The 24,328-nt window shown below is 38.3% G+C and overlaps 1 protein-coding gene across 3 annotated transcripts in view; it reads right to left on the bottom strand.

Moving 5' to 3' along the window:
• PALS1 (protein associated with LIN7 1, MAGUK p55 family member) overlaps positions 1-20,341 on the bottom strand; it is a 54,918-nt gene extending 34,577 nt beyond the window's left edge. For all 3 annotated transcript variants that reach the window (XM_062578106.1, XM_062578108.1, XM_062578107.1), the window contains exon 1: positions 20,237-20,341. The gene's annotated coding sequence lies outside the window, so the exon portion shown is untranslated. The remainder of the gene's footprint in view (positions 1-20,236) is intronic.
• Positions 20,342-24,328: the final 3,987 nt, after the last annotated feature.

Raw genomic sequence — 24,328 nt, 5'->3', positions numbered from 1 at the left:
CAATCACTGACAACGCTAACAGCAAATATCCTAGCTTACATGGTGACGCTCGCCTTTGTTTTAAATATACCATGGCACTTATACATCAGTATTGTTTATTTTGTAGTTTTTACACCAAAAAAAGATATGAGGAGTAGAAACTTTCAGCTGAGGAGACTACTGATGCACAGAGGAGAGCCAATGATGGCAGAAATATACTGGAAACAGGCATCAAGGTGCATCTAGACAGAAAACTTAGATTTTTGCCAAGATAATTTTTAAATTCAATAAAATACTATTTGACTTCCGTTTATATTTTGCTGTCCTGTGTTATCAGCAACTCTTACCTAGTTTAACCCCTTTTGATCACTTACCAACGACTCTTTTACTTAAGAGCTAGATTCTAATTTAGCTGTACAATACAACAGAGGGGGCAGCCTCTACACCAGCTGGAGAACACAAAACAAAAGAAATACATTCCATTTCAAAAAGTAGCCCATGGAAATGACCACGGTTACAGCTCATTAAATAGTCGCAATACCCACAGTACCCCAGAACAGTGCACATTTAGGATTGTAACACCCTCCGATAACTTAGAGTAATAGGCTACAACTATGCATGCATTTGAATAGCCAGCTCTGATGATGTCTTTAACACCATCAAATCCTGCTCTACAAGAAACTTGAATATATTTCATAGAGATGAGAGCGGACAGCATGGATGTTTAGCAGCTACAAGAAAGGATGACAGAACAGAGAAAAAAAAAGAATTACATTTATTTAGCATTTACTCCAAATGTTTAGAAAACCTTAAAGCGTAACAAACGAAGAGTAAAGAAATTCCTAGAATTCCAGGGCATGTTAACAGATCTCAGAGGCCAGCCAGAAGCATGATAACAAGACAGTCGTTTCTTATCACCTATCCACAGACAGTTAAGACTTCAGATTTCATTGTCTAAAAAGTAAACATGCCTGCTCTTGCTTTAAACTGTGGTCATATTCTCTGTGAAATTAAAAGTACTGCTGCTATTTTAGCTCTCTAAGTTTTTTTTTAAGGAAAAAGAATTGCGTACATTCCATTCTGGACTCCTGTGCCCTAGTCTCGCTTTAATTCCCATTTTTTAAAGATATTTTTCATGTCAGTGCTTGGCACTGCTTCACTATGCAAAACATAGTATTAAAAGTATTTACTTACGCGTACTATGTAAATGCTGCTTTCACTTCAGAGACGAGATGGAAAAAAAACTATAGCTAATTCCAAATTAAATTCAAGATACAGGGTTTCATAATTTGTATCTGACATTCAAATTAATATAAAATGGCATTAGTTTAATTCTCCATAGTAAGCTACTCCTCAGTCATCTATACTACTGTATATATGAAGAATATATATGTATATATTCTTTCTGGAGAAAGAAAAACTTCTTCCTTGGTACCTAGTGAATCTAGCACACACATTTTGAAACATCATATAAATAAAAGGCAAAGACAGACATTCCCTGTTAAAAAAATTCATAACTGTTAACTACCTAGTTCAGCAGTCTTCAAAGAAGCAAGACGTAAGGACCAAGGTTTTCAACTTTACATGAGTGAGCTAAAGGCTTGGCAAATACAAACAGCGAGGTCTCACTCACAATCTGTATTGTGTAACAGAAACACATGTGCTACCCTCCCTTACAAGGCTGCCTTCTCAGGGCTGTCTTTCCAACTTTTTTGGCAGTATCATCTGAAAAAGCACAGTGATTTTTCAAAAATTATTGCCTTTAACACTTTAGCCTGATTACCTCTGTCATCATATCAGTTTCATTTTCGCTTACCTGAAAACTATAAAATAAGAGTTTCTACTGACATTTTTTTCTGACCACAAAGATTTCAGAACACTGAAATTCTGAAATGTGGCACAGAAAATACAAAACTGTACGACTGATGACCTTACAGAGCTCAGTCACTCCTGGCACCACAAATTCTGAACAACACTATTTCTTTTGAGTTCTTTTACTATGATCTTTCCAAGTTACTTACAGGAAATCATACAAACTGTTTCAGACCTCCAGGTCTGCAATGTAACAACAATTTTTCATTCCCACGCTGATCTGAGATAGGTGACAGAACCACTGGGTAAAAATCACAAACAGCTTGCTACCTAAATTTCAGTTTTCCTCTGAAAGATTTTCACTACATAACCAGAACCCCCCAAAGTTTCCTCTTTTCTAATTAACATTACTTGCCTTTTTATGCAGCCTGCTCTAAGCAGGGCATGCTAGCCATGCTCTGAATGTTACAGTTTTGTCTGGGATGCTCACTTCAGTGTTGTTACTATGCCTAGTTGTAGTGTTAGAGAAAGCAGACAAAAAACCCCGCTAACATGGGAAGAGGAAAACTATGTTAAATGCTTGGTTTTGCTCATGCTATAAGGCAAGAATACCAAACTTATAGTTTGGTACCTAGTAACCTGAAACATAGATCTTGAGGAAAACCCATATAAAAATATTTTTAGAGAAAGTATTAAAAAATTCTGCTGTAAGATGTGGAAACAGCATGCTCTGTAAAAAAATGATTAGACTCCATAATAAAAATACATGGGAAAGCTTCGCAAAAGCTCACATTTGAGGCCTCCTGTACTTTTTAAAAACAGTTTCTCTTTCTCTTCTAAATGTAAATGGACTCTTGGGCCTAATTTTAACTATTAGGCAAACTGAGATAAAGCCCTGATGGAAATACACTCACTTCTGCAAACCATATGCAATAACAAACACTTTGGCGCAGAGTTCTTTCACAGCTCAACTCTTTTGCTAAGGCAAAGAAGCTATATACAGTTTCTGAAGCCTTCTTAAAGCAGATGTTTTTATTCACAAAACATTAAGAAATTGTGATGAACTCCAGAAGAAAAGCAAGATCCATTCCTATATGATAGCTCAGGGTTTCAAACTAGCTTCATATGTATTGGTTCAATAATCCTGCCCAGAAAACTAACTCATCACTTGAGTTGTTGAATTAAAATACAAAACATCATTATAAGTCAGCAAAAAACCACTAGTAAGCTAAATGATCCAAGCCCCTCCACAGCACACTCAAACCAACTCTAAGGAACAAAAATTCAACAATTTGAAAGGCAGAACTCAGGAGAAACATCTCTCTGCTCAGGATTGTGGAACAACTCTTCCGGTATAATCAGCTTAGTATTTCCTCTCAATTCCTTACACTAATCAAGCTGAAGATGATTCCTCAAAGAGCAGTGTTGAAAACCCGCATTTTAAAACTTTTCTTTTTTCACAACATCTATAAGCTTTCTTCTCATCTCTGATTGAGAGTTGAAAGCTGAAAACTGAATTTCTGTTTCTTATACAAAATTTTCTCTTTATTCACCTTGAATATTCTGTGCCAGTGAAATGGATAAACTGTGAAAGGTATGTTAATATATCCTATACCTGTATATTAACTACAACACAATTACTCTCTCAGAGAAGTATAACTTTTGCCTAGTCATTAAAACCTCCCAAAATGTCTGACAACTAAATCTAGCTCTTTACATTTGTATAACTACTATTTATCCACTGTAATAATAATCAACCAGCAATGCAAATTTTAACAGCAAGAAAAAAATAGAAATCGCAATTCAGGAATAGCCAGTCTGTCCTCCTAGTTTTCTAAGCAAAGTCAAAATTCACTAATTTGCCCCAGTTTACCTTTCACACACAACTTTTACTGTCATAACAAATGAAATAAATAAGTTTCTTGCCAGTTTTCATGTTGAGACATTAAATATTTGGACACTGCCTCTACCTGAAATGACTGTGCATAAAAATTAACTTAAATCATAATTGAATGGATGCAAGACAATGAATCATTTGCGTAAGAGAGAGTTTTCTTCTTGGTGCCATTTGAATATTTCATAATGGGAAAATGTGAAAGAGGAAAGAACAGCTCCAAGTCGTGAATGCAGGATATCTTTGCATTTCACCACTCAATGAAGTAAGCTGTATTGGTATCACACGAAAGGGCACTAAACATTAAGAATATATTTGAAAAAGTTATTGAGTAATACTTAGAGGAATCAGTCATACACCCAACCCCTTCTACAAATACTGGGAGATTAAGTTTGTACAAGTTCTACATACCAGCAAGGCAAACATGTTCATGTGTGTTACACTAACGCAACTTAAATCTCTTTAAAAACAACAACAAAAACAACAAATCAGAATCTCCTTAAAACCAAATTAGAAATAAGAACTTAGTGCTCACAAAAATAATCCTGTTGACAAACTGGAAAACAAAGTCAATATACAGCCACTTTAGGTAGCAACGTCTTCAATAATCACTGTTTAGTTTTATTCCAGAATAGTCATAGTATTGATTCCTTTGGAACAAACCTATTTGAAGTTTAAGCTTCAAAAGAACATGCTGATGCCATCCAACTGAAGATAAACCTAAATTCAAAAGCATAGAGCCAAAATTCCCGTAATTAAGGTTATCTAAGAATGTAAGCTGCGTATTTGGCAGACTTACTTTGGGTTAAAGAACAAAGCCTTGAGGAAATGAGTCTTTAACAGGTTTTACTATATTAATCCTTTGAATAAAAAGAACCACAACACCATGGGCACCAAGTATTTTTAAATTAACATTTACATATATACAAAACCAAGAACTTTAGAGTGTAAGTATCACTTTGTATCCCTTTAGCAAAGTTACGTTCCTGGATGCTATGGTCTCATACAGAGACCACACAGATAAGTGTTTTCCACTAGAAGTGAAGACAAGTCAGTATCTAACACTACTTTTACCTACATACTCCATTAGCAACACCTCCTGCTACTGGAGCACTTTGGGAAACAACTATGAAGTTATCTGAAGAAAAACTATTGACCAAGATTTGCCCTAGATGCTAACATTCACCATCACGATGTCTACATCCTTGATTCGGATGGAGAACAGGCTGAAATACTCTCAGTACTTTTATCCCCAAACTGGTTAGCTTCCCTGCTGTTCCTCAGCACAGCAGTCTTGCCCTGCAGCAAAACAGGTGTCAATAATTCAGTAATTGCTCCACAGAACACCACTAACTAGAAGTTGCTTGTGGTATGAATTCTAGACACCGAAGATGGATTTTCTTTTTCCCTAAAAAAGTGAAAATGCAGAAGAAAAAAAAAGGAGTCTAGGACTAAATAATATGAAAAGCAGCTGATAATTGGCAAAATTCAAGTAATTTTTCATTAGATAATCAGACAAACAGAAAAGCTGAACTATTCTGAAACCTCCTCCTTGTTCTAAAGCAGAGTTCATTGTCAAAGGACAAAACTAAGATGACAAAACCAAGATAGCAACAATTCTAAGCGAGTAAATGGCACAATGCCAATACCAGCATTTCTGCATGCTGCCTTGGAAGCTGCCTCTGTCCTTTCCCTGACTCAGATACAAGATACATGATGAGAATTAAGTTAAAAAGGTAACCGAAGTAGGAATGTTAACAGTCCACTGCGATGCACCTCCCCTGTAAGTCACAGGAAAATCGAGAAATTTTGCAGTCAAAACTTGGAATGTCACAATGAAGTTCCAGAGTGGCAGTGACAACACAACTATCTGATCTCAAGCATTCAGTGTAGTCACCTTAAGAAGCTGTCAGTTTTACTGAAGGTGTTTCAGTTGAGAAACTTCATCTAGATCCTAATATTAAACACACTACACTTTTGCAGTGTCTGACATGCATCAAGAACTCAAGTGTCCATGCTTCTGCTCAGCAAACCTTGAAAATACCTGGTCTTTTTCTTGTCTAGCAGTTTTTTTGAATTTGGTTTTCTAAAGGTATTTTTTGAAGATTTCACAGCAGCATATTCTCACAATGCACTACAGCAGCAAAGCAGAAAAATTAACATGCAGTACACACCACTCTACTCTAAACATGCTCATATGATGTTAAGTTTAGCTCCGCTGGTTAAAGCATGGTGCTAAAAATGTCAAGGTCGCGGGTTCGATCCCTGTATGGGCCACTCATTTGAGGGCTGGACTAGATGATCTCCAGAGGCTCCTTCCAACATTACCAATTCTAAGATTCTAGCTATGTCTCGAAACAGTCTCAAGTTATAGCCACTCTTCCCCCTTGCACTGAGGATCAGATTTTGCATGAGTGACAGCCTTCACATTACTCTGAACCTCCTGCATCACTCAACAAGCCAACTTGGTGCAATAAAATGGCAGAAGAAAGAAACCTCCCACTAGTACTGGCAAATAGCTGTAATATCAGATTATCTGTCCATAATACAATGATCTCAAAACTACTTCATTTGCTCCTTTTGCCACCAAGACAGCTGCAATTTTTCATGAGCTACAGATTTGCAAAAGCTAAAGTGGTACAAACTCTTATGAAGGCGTAGATGTGTTAATTTACATCTAACAAATTAGATGAAGTCTGTACAAGAAACTCCACATTAGCATGTTTAAGCAGAAGAATAAATAAAGCCAAAATCACTCCAAAAAGGTGCTGCATGATTAGCAACAAAGCATTTGGGAAGAAAGAAACACTCAAAGGTTCGGAGAGAAATTAAGAGATTGGCTTACCCCATATGTCAGATAAAAGCCAAGATGACAATGAACGTCATCTGCTTTCTCAATCTCAGAACAACAGTACACCATGTTTAGGACTTCTGAGGCCCATCTACAAATGACAAGCTTGTCACTTTGGCTAAAATGAGAATTATAAAATCAATTAGAATGCAACCAGTGCAAAAAGCTGCAATTTAAACAGTATTTTCTTGACATTTATTTGAATTGCCTCAGGCTATTTCAAATAATCTGTTGTTAGTATGGAATAACTTTTAATGATACTTTAGGAATAATGGCAAGGCTGTTCTGTACAGAGCTTTTATAGAAAAACAGACTGCCCAACAATTTTATTAAAAGCATTAGATCACATTATAGGAAAATGCTTCATCTTTTAATAGAGAGCAGTTTAAATCTCTTTCTACTAAAGATAAATTAATCAACATAAATTATAGCATTTCAGCTTTCTTTTATGTGAAAAAAAAAGCACACACCTTCAACTGGAATAGATTCCACTCACCATCTTAAGAGAAAAAGAAGGGTCTGAGTATCAGCAATATAAGTTACTAGAGATGCACCAACACTTTCACATGAAACAAAGTAAGGAAATACACAAAAGGTATGTAAGATAAGGAGCTGCCTACAGAAGTTAAACTGTTCAATTTTATTTATTAAGCATCCTATTGCTCTTTTAAAAGAGGAAAGAACATGTTTGCTTTCCAAAGTCACGATTTCAAGATTTTAAGCATAAGACACAAAAGGATTTAAACATTTGAAAACTTAAAAACATATAGCAACTACATAATATTGTTAGGGCAATGCTGCTGTCTCCCTTTGTTCCCCAACGCACTGAAAAAGAGGTGTCAGGACCTCAAACTTTTTTTTTTTTTTTTTTTTTTTCCTCCCTAATGATTGAGTAGAAAGAATCCCTAGAGAACTGTGCAGGTGGTAAAATCAAGAGAGCTGACATGACTGCAGGTCAATTAAAAGCTTTCTAGTACAATTTTCAAAGTACCACTCAGGATAATGGTTGAAAAATAAAATATATTTTAAATTCCTAATAAAAATATTTTACAGTCCCCAGTAAGCAGGAAAGGACTAGGATATTCTGATAGTGGTAATGCCTACAGATATCATTTTAGAAGACAAGACAGGCAAAACTCAAGTGACACTGAAGTACCTACATCTGGTACTTCCAGTAATCTAGAATTAACAAACCATGCTTCATTCAGTTTTTGACTGTGCTATGCTAACTGTGCTCTCCAAGTTCCTGATGGCTTATTAGCTCAGGCATCTGCATATTAATCATGAGTAAAGAGTAGTAAGAAGGTTCTCAGGCAACAGTCTGCTCCCTCCCTGACACTCTGGAGTATCAACAGCACAATTCTGCTGGGTCCTTATCCAGGTTGTAGGCTACTCTCTGGACACCTACGTTAAATTCTCTTACTTACTAGCAATACACATAGCTGTTTTTCCTGCAAAGACCATATTTTCTAATTTTGAAGGTTTTTAATATGGTCTTTCAGGTAAAGTTGGGCAGGATGAAAGTACTATCAACACAGAACTTTACTGAGAGAACTGATTAATCAGAGACATTCCAATGCTTACAAGAAATAAGTGTTCCAGTAACGCTCAGGTCCACAGGGTTCCACAGGTTCCTTGCTCTTAACTGAAGGAGAAAACAATCTAACATAAGGTTTGAAGTGTTACCTTCCAGGCCAGTAAAGTGAGTTTTGCAAATATTTTGATTGTGTTATAGTAGGAAGGCTAAAAAAAAAAGTAGCAGCAGACACTGGAGTCCTATATTTTACAGTTTTCATGTACAAAAGTGAGCCTATATGCTTTAGAGCTCACCTAAGCCTAGAAATCAAAGGAGGATAATAATAAAGTGCAATATTCATTTTCTAAGCAGCTCATAACAGCTTGAATAACACAGTCATTATAATAAAATGCAGTGTCTAAAAATCTACAAACACGAATGCAGCAGAGAGAGGCACGGTTAGTACTGAATAGCACTAGTACCTTACATGGAAATACACTGAAAAAAGCTCCTGTGATGACTGTTCTAACGCCTTACAGACAGAGGTTCTTCACTGGCCGTCTGCACACGACCTTCTCTCCTACCACCCCTCCGAGCACTTGTTATGTGCGTTCGGTGCGAAGGGGGGGAGGAGAGTAGGAAAAGCAAGGTCCAAGATTTTGCTTTCTAATTTTGCAAAGGGAGAAGCCAGGTTCTTGCCCTAGGGAAGCATTTCATCTTTTGATTTTTTCATTAGACAATACAAAACTGAAAAAACATACAGACTTTTCTTCAATAAGCCAAGAACACGTCAGCGACTTTTATCATTTTGTTTGGAGCCTGAACGTATAAAAACACTCACTTTTTCAAATAATCTCAAAAAAAAAAAAACTTGACCACCTGAACAAGCACAGCAACACTGCCCACGTGCCGACTGCTCAGAGCAATCGGAGCCAACTGAGCTTGCTGGGTTTAATCTTCAGTGCCAAATCAACTAACTAGGTTAGTGAGGCAAATCAAAGCTGGTATATCTGATTCTCTCTCAGTCTTGACAGGGTTTTAAGTTTTATTACTGCTTCTTCCCATCTTTGTTTTCAACCAAAAAAGCTGTTGGGATATAGGTTATCCATTCTCCATAACATCTGCTTTTTCACCTCAAATTGAATTACTACAATGAAACTTAGGTCATGTTATACCTCAACCTCGTTTGAAAATTTGAGAATATGAACAGAGCAGCCAATAATGATTCTCAGTGGAAACAGCAGATATGTCATCCAGGAACCCCAATACCTATGATACTGCCTTCAGTTTTTCAAAGTGAAGTCTAGGATCTTTGTTTCAAAGCTGAGGAAATTCAGAACTTTGGGGATGAAAGCAACCATTCTGTCTTTCTGACACGCAGACATGCATGTTCAACAAAGACACTTAGTTTTATTCCATTTAAAAAAAGTCTTTGAGAGGAGCTGTCTTTTACCAGGCCCCTGAAGTTCTCCAATCCCTGAAAAAGCACTTCGGCTCAGCAACACAGGAGAATTTTGTTCCACCATCACTGTGTCACAATGCCTGCAAGAACAGGAGTTATTTTTACAGAAAACGTTCTTCAGGAAACAGAGTAAAACTAGGAATGCTTATGCGTCACAGTTTCGGATGCAAACGGACAGACTTCATCCACCACTTCCAGGATTTCTGAATTTGAACCAAAAGCTTCACATGTACTTTTCCATTTGACCAATCAGTTGGAAGGTATTTATCTGTTCAGGAAGTACTATCAATCTGAAGCCAGCTTACATTTTATATTAGAAGAGGAAAATAGTTACCTACTCTGGAGAATAGTATCACATAACCAGCACACATAACCTTTATACTTTTGACAAGATTTATTGAGGGAGATATAGTTATTTCTAGATATTTAGTCAGTATTCACAGATTAAAAATATGCAAGTTTCAGTAAAATTTCACCAAATAATTTTCAAGTATTGAAACTAGAACATGCTATGTGAGGTCAACCAATGATATTTATGAATATCTCTGCACTTCGATAACTAACAGCATTCTAGATACGCACCTATACTCTCTCGAGATCAATTCTGGGATTCTGAATACAAACAGGAATATTTTTACTGCTGAATTTTAGGTTTTAACAAATTAAGTCTGTGGATGGACTTTTTTCTCACTCTTCTAAACTTTAAGAGTCCATTCAAGTGGCTCCCATGTTCAAGACAAGAGTCTTGCTTTGGCTAATAGATATTACCATTTATTACTGATGTCTCTATTTTGATTTTGGTTCTGCACACACTGTGGCTATATATATATATATATATATATATATATATTCAATTAGTGCAATCCATTTCTTCATAGTATGAAATTTTAAATACAGAAATCAAAGCCAGTGCAAATTACAACCATTAAATAAAAACTTTCCAGGAAGGTAACTATAAGAATATATCAATATAACAATATGTTAATCCTTAATACCTGAAATGGCGTAATGGTGAACAATAATGTTTGATAGTTAACGGCTTCCTCAAAGAACAGTTTAGAAGCTAGAGATGGAGTTCCTTGCAAAGAGTGATCATAATATATAAAGCCAATTGTTACTTCTTTGCATTATCTTTTTCAAGTAAAGAAGAAAATAAGACTGCATAAGAGGCTGAGCTGAAGGAACAGCTTAAATTAAAGTTGTTGATAGACAAGCTCTAGCAAATCTTGTTGTAGCAGATTAAGTTACTATCCTCAGCCGTAGACTCCGCCCACCTTCAGGTCAGAAGTCACTGATCCCCAAAGCAGGGTTGGCAGTAGGAAACGTGTATTGACACCGCAGCCACATCAGTGCTAAGACTTGCATTTTAGCTTGGGTCCTCTCCCTCAAAGGCCAAACTACACTGAGGGACAAACTTTTTCTGCCAATTCTGCAGGTGATGAACTAGATGAGAGGAGCTGAACAGGAAAAGGTGAAAACCGAGACTTGTAAATCACCAAGTTATAGTGACAACATTAATTTTTTCTGAAGTAACTAGAATCAGATGCACTGCTCATCACAAATCCACCCAAACAAACAGAATTTCCTCCAGTTAGTCATATTATGTATCTTACCGCCTAAACACTCAGCTTTAAAGTAGCTCTAAGAAATAAAGCATTGAGTTTTGCATGGAATGCTAATTATCATGTAAAGTCCCAACTACAGAAGTTAGAAGCAGCTCTGACACACATAATACCAAAAGAACAGTGTTAAATATTTTTCTAAGATCTGACAGGAGTGTGCACTTAAGAAGGAACACAAAACTAGTCTACATGTGCTACCCAGCCACACAGGTATGCAGCTGCATTCATTAAATATTTGTACAGAAAAATATTGACAGAAGGAGAAATTGTATGAACTTCTCACCAACGGGCGTCAGAAACTGGCCTAGAGAAATAGGTATACGTAAATTTAAGTTTGCAATTCAAGTTGTTAATTTTTTTAAAAAAACACAAATACTTACTTCTGAAGAGTTGGTGTTTTACATTTTACACTTTCCATTAAATGAAAGCCTTTAAATGTATACTGTGTAGCTATCATCCTAGCACTTACTCATTAAGATCAAGGACATATAAATCATGAACTGCCACTGATTAGCTGTGGAAAACATACTTCAAGGCTTCAAAAAGAACTTGTGCATAGAGTTCACTTCTGTAGACTGTCCCCTCCCACCACCTCTAACTGAGCTTTTTTAGCTTCTAAGATCTCTTCTAAACAAGTAGAAAAAATAAATCCTAAATGCAGCATCACAGAACTGGATTTGCAACAGAGGGCTCCACATGCCCATTCATCAAAAGTGAACCATAGGAATCCCAGTGATAACACCAAATATTCCATTTTTACAGAGAGGATTTCACAGGGGAGCCATGACTACCTTAGCAGGCGGGGTGAGATTTTCAGCTGAGCCTGAACTTCTTATCCTCCCTTGCTAGGGCTTCCCAGCTCTTCAGTTCCCCCCTTTTCTGATCAGCTTGCTACTGCTTGTAGTCTACAGTAGTATAGTATCTGAGTGGCATAATCTGGCATTTACCTGCCATATTTTTAGAGAGCAAATTTCAGTAAGAAGTAAAATTCAGTTTCTGCACATTTAGGGTAAGAATACAAGAAACACCCTATTGGGTCAGTCAGACTAACGGTCCGTCAATCCCGGAATTCTTTGTCTGACAGTGGCAATCAGACATGCTGTTTAAGAGTAACTTGTATTCCCAAAGTATCCATAACTGTTGAATTAAGGACATTAGACTGTACATCCCCGACTGTTCTATTATGAACCAATAACTGTACCTGTCAGTGGACCTGCCAGCTAGGACTCTTTTTTTTTTATATCTTTATTTTTTTTATTTTTGAACCTGTTGATACCAGTTGCCTCTACAAACACCAGTAATTCAGCACCCAGTCTGCAAAGACATACCCTCTGTTATCTGTTTCAAACATATCTATCAGTTTAATCAACTGTTCCTAGCATTTGTGAGCTCCACAGCCTTCATGACTTTTCCTGAAAACTCCGTCATATCCCCTTTCAGCCTTCTCTTCAAACTGAGAAGTTCCAGTCTTTTTAATATCTTCTTGTAAAACTCCATTCCCTTGATGTTTATATTGTCCCTTTTCTTTTTAATTCTACTACTATGTACTTCCTTAGATGTAGATACCTGAACTGTACACAACAGTAAGACAACAGTTTTGCATAGCAACAGTACAATGTCTTCTGTCATCTTCTTAATGCCTTTCTTGATACTGTCAACATTCTGTTGTCTTTCTGGCTGTCACTCGCATTAGATAAAGCATAGCAAACAGACTATGGTTAAAAGTAATTTTCTCACTAAGAAAATGTGTTCTCAATAGTTCTACAGAAACTAGAAGTTTCTGTATTTTATTACACTTCATGGACATCTAATAATCCCATTACTTGCCAAAAATTACTTCTAGAGCTACTGACACTGAACTACTCTCCTTCCTACTGTTACATAACAGTCATCATTATGTCCCATAAAAAGCAGCATTCCTGCTTAACTCCACTCTTGCACAGAAAATTCACGCTGAAATAGAACAGGTATCTTTGAATACATCAGAGCTGAGGTGGGAGAACAAGAGCATCACAAGACCTAAAAATCCACCAAGACAACAGTGCAGAATGAAAGAAATGCTAAGCATATATACTACTTTTCAGGCCAATTCAGCTGTAAGATGCCATATAATAATAGGGTAAGAAAGAGAGAGGAAAAGGTCATAAGACTTGGAGTGTAGGAATGAGTGATCAAATACATATCCCATGTTTCCTTCCCACTATTGTCCATCTTGCCTATTTAGAGAATATCAACTTTAAGACCCATGTATTAAGGTCTGCAGAATTACAGAACGCAAGAAAATGAGCAATAGAAATGTTGCAAAAAAGTCATGGCAAAAACACCAAAAGCTCACACTAGAACAAAAGAGATTAAGGAAGAATGATACATTCCAACTATTCAAACTGATCAGATGATTATTCCCTAACAGTTAGGCATTCACTAGTCTAAAGAAGATACTGATATCAAAGTAGAAATAGTTTATAACATAAGAATTACTTCATAAGCAATAAGCAAAAATAACTTTTTACTACTGCTTCAAAACACCTTATAACAAAATGCAGAGTTCCATTTTTCAGTCAGAGAAATAGCTCTCAGATGCAATTCATTCTGTTTCTCCTTACTTGAAGATTTGCAAAAGGTTAAAGAAAGTAATAATCTACAAAATATGTCAAAATAACCTGTCTTGAACAGCTTTTTTCCTGTTGAGTTACCTTAAAACTATCCTTAGGCTTTTTTTTTTTTTTTCCTCCCCTGGAAGAAAGGACAAATGACATCGCCTTTTCAGATCTCTTTCTTTGGGATATACTTACATTCCTTAATCTTTTTATCTTGTGTGTTGAGTCAATGGAGAAAAGAGAAATTTAAGTCGGCTAAAAGGCAGAAGTATCCGTCAGACTCTGTAGAAGCCACAGATAGCCACTTTCCTCCCCTCTCCACGGAAGGCAAGCAACTGACGCCTAGCTAGTACTCATCCTAATGCCTTGAAGCAACATGCTTTGCCAAGAAGAGATTGTATCACAGTGGTTAAACTCTTGAGAGAAGAATAGAGCACACACTAGATGAATAGTCTAAGAATGGGCAAGAACCATCATAAAGTGATAATACAGTAGAGGGGGAAAAAAAAAGTCCACTAATTAATAAGAACTTGAGGTTCAAAAAGAATTTTAGTGCCTTTTATAGCTCTTTGAGAAATGAAGGGTGAAATAGACTCTTCTGGTCTAGTCAAAACCAGACCATAAATACTACTGGGCTTATAAGTCATTTATTCACTCAACTGAGCAAGACAATGCTAAGCTGATCAGCTTTTATCTCATTTCTCTAAGAAACTGTACTACCCTGTAAGTATTTAGGTTACAAATTTAGAACACACCTTGATTCCTGGAAAAAAAAGGAAATGGCATGAACTTACATTATGTTTGTTTCAATTATCCTGCAACAACAACTTTTAAATACCTTTAGCCAGTTTAATTTCCACTCACTTTCCTTCTTTCTTGCATTTAAGAATTTTTAATACTGCTTAAAGAAAATCTTAATGGTAGCACTAAACAATTTTATCACTGCTTGATCCTACAGGAACTGATTCTGCAGAAAGCACATGACAGCCAGTAATACTATATTCTCCCACTAACACAAGACTAAGTTTATCTGCTGACATCATAGGTCCTTTCAAACACTAGGAAGAGAAATTCACTCTCTGAAAACAAAGACATACCCACCTAAAAAGTAAAATCAATACAATACAAACTAATAAATGCTAACCCTCTGCTGTATGCAAACTATGGATGCACAGTCCAAAAGCACAAGTTTTGCCTTCAGAGATGAGAGAACATTTAGGAAATAGGAAGTAGTAACACATTCTTTTTGCCAGCGTAAGACTTGTATCTAGTTTCTGTTGAGCACAATCCATTAATTTGTAATATCTCTTCCACAAAAGCAGCTTTAATTTTTTTAGACAGCTGAGATGCACTGTATTAATCCATGATTAATCTATCTCCACACATAACCTGTCTCAACTTTGATTAACAGTAACAGATAAAATCAATGGTGATTTGTTAAAACAAGATAAACCAGACTAACCACAAGTTTTCAACCAGGACAATGAGGGACACTGCTTGATCTGATGTTAAGGTCAAGCGTTTAGCTTTATGCACAGAGGCATCATTCTAAAGAAAGTGTTGTCATGGTATCTCCTGTGTGAAAGAATTAACAGCTCAGTACCACAACTGCCATGAAGAAAAGATGCTTCCCTACCTAGAATTTTCCTCTGTCACAGAAAAGATCAGTTCCTAAATAAACAACAAATAAAAAAGGAGCTGTCAAGGCACACTACCTTCACTGGATTTGACTATGAAGATCATCTCAGTTAACAGAACACTTGGTTATACACCTGAATATTCACTGAGATGAACTGATCAGCTGATCTCCATTACACAAACCGAGACTAAGATCCTGGGAAGAAGACAAGCAGTGAGAAACATCAAATGAAATCACTTCCCTCTTCTCTGAGCAGTGATTTTTCTAAAACATCATACCATTTACATTTTACCAGCCCTTCAGCCTTGAACAAGATGAACATTTTAACAATTTTGTTACTCTTTCATATATTTCTCACTAAATGCAAGTAACTCATGCTATCACGCTGCTTAGAATATGCTCGTACACAAATCCCTGGCATTCCTTATAACATGCTATTGATATGAGAAGCAACTCTTCAGTACTAATACACGTCGTCCTCCTTTGATGACAAACTTCTGTAATCAGAACGTCATGACAAACCAACTCAATACTGCTGGTGCCTAAATGAGTAGATCTTTTCCACTCTCTCCTTCCTGACTTTAAAATGTATACTTAGCCCTGGAAACAGAACTGGAATGTGTATAGACACCTCCCAGCAGCTACTGCCAGGTCAAAGAGCAGTTGCTGAGGTTGCACCACCACTTCCTAGTTATCAAAGGTTTTCAGTTTTGCTGAATTCAACATTCTAAAGAGCATAATGATAGCACTGAACAACTTCATGCTATATAAAAGAGGCAATTTACACTGACTTTTCACACAACATTTTATGTTAATACACAGGTGTGGTTTTTAGATGCTAACACCCTCTCTGACTATACTATACTTGAGTACTGTCAACGCAGTTTGTAAAGGACCATTTAACTCTTCTACTCCTTAACATACCCTTCCAAGAAATCAGTTGTGGTTCCAATGTATTTCCTTTCTGAAAACCATTTGAGAGCCTTTGACTTATCTGTTATGTTCAAATAAGCCAGTACTTTCCCACAGCTTCCCCATATTACAAATCCTAATGCAATACAATGATGAAATTCATAGTTTGTTTTCTAATATTTTTCTGCAAACTAGCTTTTTTCTGGAATTTCCATCCATTATTTCATCTAATTTTAGATTTTTGAGGGCTACGAGGAATTTGTTTTCTACACTGATAAAGCATGGTGAATTCAGAATACTAAACTTGATTGACAACCATGACCTACACTTACACATACCAATTGTCAAACCTTTTCCCTAAGCTTAGAGAAGAAACAAAAAAAAAAAACCAAAAAAAACAAACCATAGAGTTGAGGTAAAATTAAGTATTAAATGTTAACAGAAAGTCACTTTAACTAATTCTTACTCATTTTTCTTTAGCAGATAATTATGGCCTACCAAAACTGATACATGATGCAATAAGCAAACTACTTACAGAAACATAATGCATTACAGTGATCTTCATAGAGCAGATAATAACTATAGGTATGTTGAAATAATTATATTTTTGTATCTAATCACTCCTCATCTTATAAGAAAGTAGAACTAGATCCACAAGAGAATCTAAACGCCTTGCCACTTACTAGACTCCACAGCCCTCAGATAAGCAATCAAGCTCCCTTCTGCAGTGGAAACACTAAGTTACAGATGCTGTTCAAATGTGTAAAACTAAACATGAGTAACAAACAGCCAAACTAGCCAATAATAAACAAAAATAGAAAAAGTAAAGATTTAATCCCCCAGAATTTAACTCCACACTACAAAAACAAAACAAAACAAAAAAGCTCCTCTTCTCTTACTTATTCAACACTTGGCCCACAGGCAGGAGGGCTGGGTTCAAATCGTCAGTCTGTACTGATCATTTTCCCTGTCAGCCAGTCCCTGGGCTACATACCCTGCTTGTTCCCTGCCCCAAGGGAATATCACTCCTCAGGAATGAAACTTCCTGGAGTCTGGAAGTGCCTCATATCAAAACACCCAGTGGTCTGGTCATTAAGGCATTCCCCTGGGATATGACAGATGTGGATTTCAAGTTCTCCCAAACAGCAGAGGAACTTGAACTTCAACATACTGGCCAAGTGTTCAAACCACTTGTTAAGAGGCAACATCACATCACTTTTTTTTTCCCCTGGAAGAGAAGTATGCAAGATTGGCTTCATCTTTTCGTCTCCTTCTTTAAAGATCAGAGTCATTCCTTGTACAATTCATTCATGTGTTACTAATGTTATCTCTGCTCACTTTCTTATTCAATTAATACATACTTTGAGTTACCCTATTTTTTGCTTCCCAAACAGCTATTCATTAGTATGCAGCTGGACATCCTTGGGAGTATAAAACAAATGTTTATCAACAGATACAAATATTTTATCACTTTTTTTTTTTTTTTTTTAAGAGCTTATTTGAAAATATCCTGGCACATAAATAACTTATCTGGCTATATTTTTTTTCTTTTTTAGAATTCTGCTTCATACTTCAATGGGAACTACACTTAAAGCATTTCACCACATAGTTATGTCAGAAGCACAGAGAGGAGGATGCAAACATAAAACACTTATTTTGACAGAATTACTGTGTTGAATTCTTTGTGAAGAATTACTTCACAAAGTAATTATACTAGAGAAATGTTTTTGACAGAATATCCAATTTTAAATTGCAGAATAGGCCATGTTTCCACAAAAAGGTTTCTACCATTTTTTGTGGTAGAAGATGAGTTTATCACAGACGTACCAGCAAATCCTTTCAAATACACAAATGCCTCACTTTGTCTGTTAATAAAAAGAAAACAATATAACATAATTTATTTAATATATAAGAGAAGCTTTGATGTTTTCTGATGAATGAACAAAGCAATAATTATTTTGGTGTTCCAAATATCATATCAAGCCTTTCTACAACATTAGTTGTCACAGTTTTTTTTTTAATGGCCAGATGCTACAAAGCTTAAGAACTTTAAATTTAACTTATGAATACAAATCCTGATCCTTTTTTTTCTAAGAAGTATCAGAGTGTTTGAATTCTTCACCTTCAGATTTCTAAAAGTCTAATATTTTAACAGGAATAATAATTAGTCAAAAGTGTAAATCAGGAAAATCTGAAGAGCTGAAAGAGGCAGTTACAATTGTTATTATTTGACATTAAGCCCCAGTCTTTAACTATAGCCATCATAACAGAATTTACATCTACAAATGCTGTAAGACTTTTTTAAAGATTGCAACTTCAAACTGTAGCAAGATATTTTAATTAAAAAGCAGCAAATGAAGTGTTATAAAAATATAATTATTTACATGGAAAAAATACAGACACATATGAACTTCAAACTACATTAAGTTTTATGCATTAATAGCCTTTGGTAAGAATGCTAATTTCCACATTGCACTTTTACTGGTTCTACATCACATATTGCTGTGGAAATGAAAGATGGCTGGCACCCCTCAATGGCGCAAGTATAATCCTCACAAATTCCTAGGAAGGCTAACCCAGTTTATTGAAGAAATAATTCCATTTACATTTCAAAGTAAGTTTGGATCTTGTGAAAGGGAATTCAATAAAACTTAAGTAAAATGATCATCTCCACCATCACCCAATTCCTATAGAACAAAAATCACCACCCATAAGTATTCCATACATTGCAAGGAAACATAACGCACATTGGAAAGTGGCAACGTTTGAAAAAACTCATTTAAAGAGTGATCACATATTAGAAATAAAGTTAATTAAATTTAACATTCTGGTACACTGGTTCACAAAGTGCTGCAATATAAATATTTGATACCTTGTTAAGCCATGTACAACACTAATCATTAGTTAACACCTTAGCAGGTAAAATACAAAGGGGTTCTGGATCGCAGTACGTTGGAAAACAGTCAATACATGTTTAAAACACTGCTACGCTCTAGTGTTGGATATTAACATTTGTAACTACAGTTCTGAGATGATTATGATAAAACAAAAAAAAAGTAGTGTTTGTGTGAAAATTCAGATCACAGATTAAAAAGAAAAGATTACAGGCTTGGCTGCCTAATCAAAGACACATCAAAGGTATGCTATTCTTAGGAAACTCAGGAAAAACACCCCAATCCACCAAAAAGAAAGACAGGTTCCTTTAAGGCATTTGAAGCTGTGCACCAAAGCAGCAGACACTTAAAGAAAAACACTAGTCCCCTTTTAAAAGCTCGACTACCATGTCCAGTTATGCAGAACAGGAGTATTTTGTTCCAGTAAGTGAAGGATACAGTTAGTTTATGCCAAAATATTTCACTCACAGAGGCTTCAAGCTGACTTGTTTTCCCCCCTTTCACATTCCTGATTATTCGGTTATTTCAGAGGGCCGTCTCACCTACGAGACATCTAATTAAAGCTATTATTTTGGACGTTCTTAAAAAGAATATCAACAGTTTTCGGTAAGAGGCAATGCCAAGTAAGCTAAGTTTCTTGTGCAGTGCGACTTAGCAAACTCCAAGCCGCCGCCGCGCTTTGCTGCTCGCCTTGGCGATCTCCACAGAGCGCAGCCCCGGCAGCGGAGCACTATCACGACAGGGGCGACACGGGCGCAGGCTTCTCCCCAACAGCCGCGTTACCCGCGGCGGAACAGTAAACACCGTGGAAGTCGCTCATATTCAAGCCGCCGATCGCCCCTGGCCAGCGCCTCTCGGCGGGGGGGAGCCGGCCCCCTCGCCGCCCGCCCCCCGCGCTGCGGGAGCGGCGCGGGCACCTGCAGCCGCAGCGGCCGGGGCCGCCCGTCCGGGCCGCAGCGAGCGGCGCGGTGCCCGCCTCGCCCGCCCAGCCCGCCTCGGCCGCCGCCGCGGGCCGGGCCGCCGCCGCCCGCGCGCGCCAGAGCGGGGGCTGCGCTCACCGTCCTTCCCTCGCCGCCTCCGCCGCTGACGCGCTCCAGCCGGCAGTCACGGCCGCCGGCACCTCCCCGCTCCGCGCCCGCGGAGACGCACGCACAGGCGCAGCGCCGGCCCCGCGCAGCTGCGCAGCCGCCGCCAAGCGCGGCGCGGCCCCGGCCCCGCCCCCGCGCCCGCTCCCAGCGCCGGCCGCGCCGCGGCCCCGCCCCCTCCCAACGGACGCACGCACGCACGCGCGGGACCCGCCTCCCGCCGCCGCTGGGGGGGCGCGCGCCGCCCGCCTGAGGAACCGCGTTACGTCGCGTCGCGTCGCGTCGCGTCGCGGGGCGGGTGGGGGTCGCGCGCGCGCGCCTCCACGGGCTTCCGAACGGCTGCGCCCAACGGCTGCTCCCAACGGCTGCCGTCGTGGGCCCCCGGGCGGGCGGCGCAGAGCACGCCAGGCGTCCCCCGCGTCCCCCGAGCGGGACCTCAGCTGGAGCTGCGGCTCCCTGCGGGGCAGCTCCCTCCTCGCCGTGGCCTGCTCCTGCCTCCCCTCGGTCGCCAGCCGCCTCCGGGGCGGCGCTCGTCCTCTGTCGCGGAAGGGAAGGTGTTCATGCTGAGATTCGCCTCCGGCGGAGCAGGGAGAGGCTCCCATGCAGAGAACGCCCGGGCAACATACCTTCACCACTGCAGTTTAGTTTGACTTTGAACTAAAACCTGCATTGCCACCCCCATTTTCAAGCTAGTCTGCCTAGACTGTTGCCTGAAGCATTAAAAGAAATACTGAGATGACTTGACCTTGCCAAGATGGCCAGTTCCACATAACAAGGCCAGAAAAAAAGGATTTCCTAAAGCACTAAAAAGCCTTTAAGGAGATACCTCCTTTTTTTGCCCATCTCTTCTTCCTTCAGTTTAACCATTTATAACTTTTGTGTATAATCCAGATGATCCAGATACAAGCTTTTAACTTAAAATTTGACCCTATACTGTGTTTTGTTTGGATCTCTTTTAAACAGACATTCTCTCTCATTGTTTAAATCACAAAATCGGATCCCATGGTTTTCTTTCCTGGGTGTATAAAATGGCCAGTTGACCTGCCGTTAATGAACATCCTGCCCAGCTGCTTGTGGAGGAAACTTAAACCTTTCCATGCTGTGGCTCACGCTCCATTCGAGTTCTTCATTTTCAGAGCAGCAATGCTTTTTCACTCTACAGGATCAACTATTTCAATTCTAACCGTGTTCGATAGTAAGGGTCTTTGAATCAAGTGAGCAGGAGTAGAAAAAATGGAGCAGTACAAGAAATACGAATATGAGTGGATTGTAGGATTATTTACTTCACAAAGGAAAATGGAGGGAGAATATTGCAATGCTAACTTGCGGCTGAGCAGCTTCAAAAGTAGTTCTCTTAATCTTCATACGAAAATGGCTACATGAACCTTTTCTTACCCACTGTTTTGGGAAAGGACCTGAGAACCGAAAAAGACTTCCTCAAAATCTGATAATTGCCTGGAAATTACAATGGCTACCAAAAGTGTGCAGGTTTAGCTGTTCAGTCATGCCATCCTCATCCAAACTGATTGCGAGTTTACTGTCTTTTCTATACACAAGTTTGGTGTGAAAAGACTGGGAGAGCCGCAACTTCCCTCAGCTGTTTGGTGTGAACAGACTGGAAAAGCCGCAACTTCCCTCAGCTGACAGCACTTTTTTGTCCTTCTGACTGGTCTCAGTGCTTCTAGTGTGCATGATGCCTAAAGCCTGTTTTTAAACAAAGGAGTTTTCTTCAAAATGTTACACAATTTGTCATAGATCAGAGAAGAATTCACACTAGTTCTAGATTTTCTGTTTCTCTCCTTTGTTCTCTTCCTTATATTTGTAGCTAAGAAGTTTTAATCCTTTCCAAGGGTTGCCAAACCAGGTTAAGACTGATCTTGGGATCTCTCTTGAATATAGCTGCTTAAAGATCTGTTTGTTTCTTTGGTAACCAATCTCCTCCCTCTGGCTTTCACAAACCCTAATTTTAGCCTTTGCCCAGCTGGCAAATCCATTCATAAGATGCTTGAATGAGGCATGCTTGGCTAATTCCACCCAAGAGATTAAAATATTCTGTCAGACCAAGAAATTGTCAGACCTGGAAAGGTTTCACAATAAAGCACAAGATCGGCAGCATTATTTGTAAAGAACCAGATAACCTTTTCCTTTAAATCTTTGTAACAGCAGTTTAAATGAACAGATCTAAATGCTAGTTCAGTGGGTACTGTTTATTGGTATGCTGAAGAACACAAAAATTGCTGTGAGGAAATCAACGTTTCAGCTTGAATTTAACAGAACATTCAAATTAAAAACAAAAGATACAAGGAAAGAAGACAAATGGGAGGATGAGGCAGGAAACTGAAAGATGATTGGGAGAATCTTTGTTTATTTTGTCTTAACTGACTGACCTTTGATACGACGATGTACTAAGACAATTCTTAACGGAAATCAGAAAATTGCTTACCAAAGCACTGCCTCTGCTGTTCTATCCCTTCTTCTTCAAAGTTTTTAATGATTATCTTCAGTTGGAAAGGAACTGAAAAGAAATACACAGTTGAGGCCTTTTATAAGTTTGAAGCCTGAACATTTTGATTTTAGAGATGCATTTCCTAATGGCTTTGCTATCATTCATTATGGGAGCATTAAAGCATGCCTGGATCTACAGAACCAATATATTTAGGCAACTTGGTTTACTATTAATGCAGAGCCTTCTTTTTAAGGTTGATACATTCATTCCACAAACAAATGTGCTTTTGCAAAGAAAATGTTTATATTAGATGAATGGACTTTTATGTAAATTAGGATCACTGGTTCCCAGCAAGGTGCTGATATAACCATTGATCATTCTACATTTGCTCATTGTAATCAATTACAAAAAAATTCTGAGAGTGGAGCTGTGTCATGAGGCTAACATAGGACCAACTGTTTTCTTTGAAATCATCGCCCTCTGGAGGGGGAATGAAAAATCACAGAGGCATTAGGTAGAAATTCCATTTTATATCACTGTGTAGCTGAATTTATTTTTTACAGTCCAGGAGTGGTTCTACAGACTGATACAAAAAGGAATGTTAAGTCGGAAAAGCCTCAGTGCCAACAGTGCTTATGCCAGTAAAGGCTGGAGGAGAACTAATCCCCATCTTTCTGTTCCATTACTCTCCTCCCCTTTATCTCTAAACTCCTTATCTCTAAACTCACTGAATGTGCATTCTACAGCAGATGTACTTTCTCTTTCAACTTTATCTTGGATCCCTTCCAAACTGCTATCATCTCTCTAATTTGCCAAAATATTTGTATGCAATTGCTAAAGAATTCTTGCCTACCTGATGTCAGGGTCTGTATTCCATCCTCTTTCTTGAACTTTCTGCTGTTTTTTCATTATTTTGATTACCCTTTCTCTTTTGATCTTTTATTCTTGCAAGGTTTCTAGAAATTGTCTTCTGTCTCTGTAATGTCATAACTGGCATCTGTTTAAATAGGCTCTTCTCCTCCTGTCTCTAAGGATTCACATGGATTTTTCCTTTCCCATTTCAATGTCTCCTTTAACTGAATATGAATGAAACCAAGCTCCCTCTTTCTCAGACTTCTCTACCTGTCTCCTCCGTGGAAAGAAAGGGGAAATGAAAAAAATCCCACAGTGGCCTGTCCAGTTTGATTTACAGCAATCTGATCTCTCATGTCCACAAATTTAGTGACCAGTTTAACCCTGAGCATGTTAGCAGGACACATCAACTACTGCGCATGCAGGGCCAGCTCTGTCCAATATTTAGTGTTTCAAAGAAAAGTGAAAAATTGCTAAAAGTGCAGAAGTTAAGTTATATATTAAGTAAGAAAAAAAAAATCCCTCCATAGTCCAGCAGCAGAAATCCTGAACCTTGAAATCAATAGAGCAATCCAGTTTCATTTCAGCCTTCGTTGAACTAGCACAGCAAATACCAAGGACTCAAAGATGGTCATGTTTTCCTCCTTTATAACATGTAGAGCTGTCTTTTACATTCTGTCCAGTAAACACTTTTCACATTTATTTTCATCTGGATGGCTGAAGCATCTTCTCTGGCTTCTGGTATTCTCTGCCTCACTTCAGTCTTT

The sequence above is a fragment of the Rhea pennata genome, chromosome 5, assembly GCF_028389875.1.
Source record: "Rhea pennata isolate bPtePen1 chromosome 5, bPtePen1.pri, whole genome shotgun sequence".
In the NCBI taxonomy this organism is placed as follows: Eukaryota; Metazoa; Chordata; class Aves; order Rheiformes; family Rheidae; genus Rhea; species Rhea pennata.
The sequence above is the reverse complement of the archived record's forward strand: the minus strand, read 5'-3'. Positions and strand labels throughout refer to the sequence as shown.